We start from the raw sequence: 6729 nt of genomic DNA, 5'->3' as shown, positions 1-6729 counted from the left end.
TTCTGGAGTCTGGCAGTAAAGCTGAGAATGCTGATGAATTTTGTCCCATGAGTTGTACCAGATGTCGGACTGCCTGGTGATGAGGGAACCAGCGAGGAGGGTGCACTGTTGCCTTGTTTATTATTCACATTTCTTAGATGTTGACTGGCAGGTTATGGATACAACTCACTTCCTGCTCAGGCACCTGTCCTGCCTGGATTTGAGCAGAGAAACACAAGGGCAGTAGGGCTTGCTCGTCTCACCCCACGTAACCACTGCATGATGGGACATAAACCATGATGGTTCACAGGAGAGGACTCAGGACACCCACCAGACGGTGGAACCTGGCTTTGCCACAGCCCAGGTGCCTTTGTCTTTGTCCTCTGCCGGCATCCAGACACCCTGACAAGCCTCTGGAAGTCACACTGCATGTAGATTTTCTTCTTCTGCGATTTATTGCTTGCCTTTCCCTACTGCTCCTCCTCTTGTAGCTACAATTTCAAACCCCTCTGCCTGTCTCATTCCCTGCTGGTATTTTTCTCAGTTGTTCCTTAAAAAACCAATTATGATTAAGAAAGTTATTTAGACAGCTGTCTAGGTCTGTGGATGATACCCTAAAGTTTTTGGACAAAAGAGACTACATCACACATCAAATATGTTAAAATTCATGAATCCGTATTGCATCTTTATTAATAGAGCAAACGACCAATCCCAGGGAGCCCTACGAATCCAGATTGTTACTTAGAAAATTGGTAAACATAGAGGGAGCGGGAGAGGGGAGGGTTGCGGGTGGGAGGGAAGTTATGGGAGGGGGAAGCCATTGTAATCCATAAGCTGTACACTGGAAATTTATATTCATTAAATAAAAGTTAAAAAAAATAAAAAAAATTAAAAAAAGAAAATTGGTAAACAAGGAGAAAGAATGAGTTGCTTGCTCTGGCCTTCTAAGATTCCTCTAGAAATTTCTCTTTCCGCTTAAATCCGTGAGGAAGGAAAGAGAGGATACTTGTAAATATTTCAGTAGTTGTAGCTAAAAGATAGACTCCTTTGTAAACACATAGCCATGAGGTAATTAGCACATCTAAAAATATCCTGTCAGCATCCAAATGTCTAAATAAAATAGTTTACATCATGATCATCAGTAGACACAAATTGCTTAAGACAAGATCGCATAAGCTCCACCTCCTGTTGGAAATTTACAATATCCTCTTATACAGAGTTGTTCACTCCTGCTCCCTGCCAAAAAAAAAAAAAAAAAATTTTAAACCAAATCAGATCAAGCCTGAAAACATAATGACCAGTTACAGGAAATGGTGGAGCCATGGGGTCATGCAAATACCGTGAGGATCAGTTGACAAAATGAAGAATGTTGGAAGCTATGCAAGGCAAATGACCCGGTTTGTTCATCAATAATTTTCAAGGGAAACAAAAAATGGGCAGAAAAAGCCACCCGTTAAGAGAGTTTTCAGAAACCCTTCGATGCAATGCAGTGTTCTGAGCTTGTGTGCACACTGCCTTAGGAAAACATCTCCCATTTATGAGAAAACTGGGCCACGTTGAATATGAAGCTTTTTAGTTGAAATAATAGTACTGAGATCCTAATACACAAGTGTATACACATACGTAAGATGTGCCAAAATACTGACAGATGACACTGTGAGATGTCCGGGAGTTGTGTCGAAATAATTCCAATTGTGTGGCTCTGGAGATGGAGCAGCATGGGATTTTACAAAACAGGCTGAGAGTTTGGTGAATGCTGCAGTTGGCTGATTGGGGTTTCGTCAGCCTATTCCTTGTAGTTTTGTGTGTGTCTGCAATTTTTCATAATTAGAAGGAAAATGAACGCATGAACGATCCAGCCAACTCTGCTGTACACTTGCCATGGCAGGTGGGTGAGGGCTCGCCACCAGTTCTATGAATAGGCTTTAACTTCCAGGCCTCAGAGACACCTGCCCATGTTGGATATTGAGATCAAGGACGGCTGATGCCCCTGGTGTGTTCTGAGCTCTGTGCCATCACGCAGGGATCAGCAGCTCACTCAGCCATGGATGTGCAGAGGGAGGCCCTGCACGGACCAGTCACCCTTTAGAGTGAATCCAAACCAAAGCAGTCCTGTGCTGAGGAGGCCACGGTGTCTGCAGATGGCTCTACCCCTCCCTGTTCAGAGTCATGTCAGCCCTGATGGCTCTGGCTCCTAGGCTAGGGAATCGGTCTCTCATCACCAAGGCCTTGAGGTGGCCAAAGCCTTGACACTCGTTTTCCAGTTCTCACAAGCGCCCTGGAACAAAAGCTAGCATTGGGAAAAATCACACCAGCCCTTAAAATGGGTTAGAGATTCATCTCACAGCACAGAATCACTCTTTTCCTAACTATCATTTGGTTCTTAAATATTTAACATTGTTCTCTCTGGGGGGTTAAAAACATTTGCCACTTTCGTTGTGGCTCACTCGAATATTGATGATGTTTTCCCAGGGTGCGATGCAACATTTTTGCTGCCTGCCTTGAAATCAGGTCAGCGCTGCTGGTATTTTAGGGGCTGCTCTCTTATTCTCCCTGTGCTCCCAAGCCAGCGCTCATGGCCTCTTCAGTCTTGACTGATGCTCTCTTTCAGCCCTGTTGCAGGCACCTGCTAAAGATTGTCACTGTCACAAGCACTGTGGCTCCTCTAGCATCCCTGGAGGGACCCTGAGGCCACTCACCAAAGCTTCTGTCCCCTCATTTCACAACAGTGGCTTGGAAAATGCCACCCAGGGGAGGAAGAAACAGGTGGCTTATTTTTGTCTCCCTGAGTAAAGGGTTGGATCTTGAAAGGCTATTAATTTTTTTCTTTTTTTATTATTTAATAAATGTGAATTTACAAAGTGCAACTTTTGTATTGTTGTGGCTCCCCCCCCCCAACCTCCCTCCCTCCTGCGGCCCTCCCCTCTCCCACTCCCTCTCCCATCCCGCACTTCATCGAGTTTCATTTTCAATTACCTTCATATACTGAAGATCAACTTAGTATATACTAAGCAAGGATTTCCATAGGCTGCACTCACACAGCCGCACAAGGTATAGGGTATTGTTCGACAAGTAGTGTTTTTAAGTTTCATAGTAAACACATTAAGGACAGAGATCCTACGTGGGGAGCCTGTACCCAGTGACTCCCGTTGTTGATTTAACAATTGGCACTCTTATTTATGACGTCAGCAATCACCTGAGGCTCTTGCGATGAGCTGTCTAGGCTATGGAAGCCCCTTGAGTTCACCGACTCTGAACTTGTTTAGTCAAGGCTATATCTCTCCGAAGGGAGAAAGGCACCTCCCTCCTTGATGGCCTGTTCCTTCTGCTGGGGTCTTGTTCACCAGGATCTTTCATTTAGATTGTTTTTGCCACCGTGTCGTGGCTTTCCATGCCTGTGAGACTCTCATGGGCCTTTTGAAAGGCTATTGATTTTTAACAGCAACCAAAATTGAGGAATTTTTGTTAAGTGGAAAGAACAAAACAGTTCTTTAGTGGAGATGCTTCCTGGTGCTCCTTTGTTGTGCTTAGGGGGAAAAAAAATATGGCTCCCAAATGCAATCAAACCCATATGAAAACACAGAATAGTCACAGAATAATCATTTCTTTATAATTGGAGTGAAGTAGCTATTTTTGAGCCTTTAAATGAAAAAGAAAAAGTGAACTCACAAGTCCTTTCAGAGTCTGGGTTTATTTTAAAAGCAGCACTTATTGTTTTAATAAAAGCAGTTGCTAGTTTAACACTTGTATAGTCTAATTTAAGAAACATTCATGGAGAATGTTAAAATATTCCACTGCCTTTGAAGTGGGAGTAGGGGCTAAAAAAAATAGAATTCTTAAAAAATACTTTTGCTTCTAGCTTTATATTTCTGTGGTAATTTTTCTCTTCTCAAATTACCTAAACTATACACAACATGAATGGTTTTGAAGCTAATAAGTGCCCAGAATCCACTCAGCGTCTTGTGTTGGGAATATATGTCATGAGTCACCCCAAATTACTTCTTTGCTCCGAGTGAGACTCATTGCCAGCCACACTCCCAGTTCTCCCACGTTTGTTAGTAACGGTCAAGATTTTGTAGAGCGAACTGGTGAAGACTCACTCAGTGTCAGACCCATCCCCATTTCTTAGCATTGTGTCGGTCCGAGTCAGCTGCTTGGCTCCGCTGCAGATCCAGCTTCCTGCTGGTGCACCTGGGAAGGCAGGGGAGGATGGCCCAAGTACGTGAGCCCCTGCCGCCCATCTGGGAGACTCAACTGGAGTTTCTGGATCCTGGCTTCAGCTTAGCCCACACCTGGCTGTTGTGGCCATTAGCTGAGTGAAACAATGGATGGAAGAACACCCTCTCCCTCACCTTCTCACTCTCCCTCTCTTGCTCTGCCTTTCAAATAAATACATCTGTAAAAAAGGAAAAAGGGAATAAGGTAAAATTGCAAAACCTACAAACTGATACATTTGGCAAAAATTCCTTACAAGTGTTCAAAAAAAATAATGACTACTAGAAGCCCATATGGGTTGACTAAATACGAGTCAGACAAAATTCATTCCAGTGGCTCTTTCCCAAGTTGATTCTATATCCAGAGGAAGGTGACAGCAGGGTCCTGTGGTCTTAATGGCACCAGGCAGTTGACGTCATCTTTCATGCTGCAAGATAGAGAAATGTGGGGTTCATGATGATGAGATTTTAGAGAGGTTACAATGAATGGAACTCACACCTGGGCAGCACTCATGTAGAGGGTCTGTAAGAAAATACCTTGGGGCATGGCCCATGGCTCCTCCTAGTAATGTGATGTGAGAGGGACATAAACAGGACATGCAGGAGATGTCTGTCAACCTGTGACTGACACAGAGATGGGAAGAGAAGTCCAGGGGCAGAAGACTACTCCCTAAGAGTGTCACACGATGGTGACCCTTCAGAACAGTGGCCAGCGCTAGCAGGAAGATGTTCAACGACAATCAATGCGAACCTTGTTAAAAGGCTCCTGGGACTTGTTTTTGCGAGGTGTGATAGGGTAAGCAGACCTGGAAATTAGAACCTTGTATTATCCTGGGGCCCTGGAGCCACAGGCCATGCAGGGCCCACATGGCCAAGCACGAGGCTCAGTCAGGGGGCGGGGCTGCGAGAAGAACAAGGGCGAGAGCTTCAAGTGTGGTTTCCTTGGAAGAGAGAGGCTGAGCTGGCTTGGGATGGGCTAGCTTGGAGGAGCTGTGTTTAGGGGCCTGTTTCCTGGCCTTGTGGTCCCAGGTCAGAACAGTGGCTTAAGTGTGAGAGCCCCATGCAAGAGACTGTGGGGTGTGGGGACGCTACAGCGGTCAGTTTGCACCCTGCAGGCAAACTTAGGGGAGTTCTTCTGTCCTAGGAACTGGCTGACATGGGAGGGGCAGCCCCTCCAGGCTCCAGGATGTCAGAGCACTGAGTACAGAAGCTAGAATCTGGGATGATTACATCAACACAGTGCATAGAGGTCCCTCTGAGGAATGACTAGGAAGGTCAAACTTAATAATTCATGGGGGAAAAAAACATCTCGGAGTTTGGTTTGCTGATGGGCTATGAGCCAGCACTGTGACACTAGAGTTCACACAGCAGCCTGTCACGACCCACGCGCTGCTCACAAGACAGTGCCTCAGAGACGTCCTCCCTCGATACCCCGTCCAGCAGCGACCTGCGTTCACAGTCACTTCTGATGGCCTGGTTCAAGTCGTCCCAGCCCTGCATGCCTGCAGTGCTCGGACTGCTTACCTGTCGGCTGCTCTATAGAAGGGAGGCTCCTGTTCCCTACTGCATGTCCAGTCTTCAGAACAGTGCATGGCCCATAGCAGGTGCCGGGTGGGGATCTGCTGCATGAACAGATGCAGAGCTAACACAGATGCCAGCGGCATCTCTGAGTGCATTCATTGACATCTGGAAGCTGTGCACAAATGAATAGTTCTTTGTTACTAAACACTGAGTATGTTACATCAGATGTTAGATGTCACACCTTTTTTTAGGATTTATTTCTTTATTTATCTGAAATGTAGAGAGTTAGAGAGAGAGGGAAAAAGAGAGAGAGGGAGAGAGAGAGCACATGGGTGCAGGGGCCCAAGCACTTGGGCCATCTTCTGCTGCTTTCCCAGGTGCATTAGCAGGGAGCTGGATCAGAAGAGGAGCAGCTGGGACTTGAAATCAGGGCTCATTTGGGATAGGCAGTGGCTGAACCCTCTGAGCCACAACACTGGCACCTGGGGGCCATACATTTTAAGAAAAATATTGCCAAATTACATTGTCTACCTTAGAAAAACTACTACAGAATATGCCTGTGACTATAGACTTGTAGTTCAGGCCACCAAAGATTAGAGATGGGACTTGGGCACTCCCTTAACTTGCATCCTCTGGTCTGCTTTAACAAAAACCAGGAGGAAAAGAAAGCTAGGCATCAGAAGCAATGGGTGGCAGGCCTATTAATGGCTGATCTGCACAGTGATCTCCCCTCAAGGAGACCCAACAGGCCAGTCCACTGCAGTGGCTTTCAATGTGGTAAGCCTGGGCTTCAGCAGAAGTCAACTTGTGAAGAGCCCTGGCAGCTCTGCCAAGAGTTGGATCACTGGAAATAGACCTGCCCTGGAGTCGAAGAATGCCCAGGTCAGAGCCACAGATCTTATTGGCTCTAAGCTGAAAAGCCCTTCACTCAGCCCAACTTCCAAAGTGACCACTGCAGCTGAGGGTATGGTCAAGTAGGGTCAGCAACATTGCAGGCAGAACTGTAAATTTCTTG

Source organism: Lepus europaeus, chromosome 6, assembly GCF_033115175.1.
Source record: "Lepus europaeus isolate LE1 chromosome 6, mLepTim1.pri, whole genome shotgun sequence".
NCBI lineage: Eukaryota > Metazoa > Chordata > Mammalia > Lagomorpha > Leporidae > Lepus > Lepus europaeus.
The sequence above is the reverse complement of the archived record's forward strand: the minus strand, read 5'-3'. Positions refer to the sequence as shown.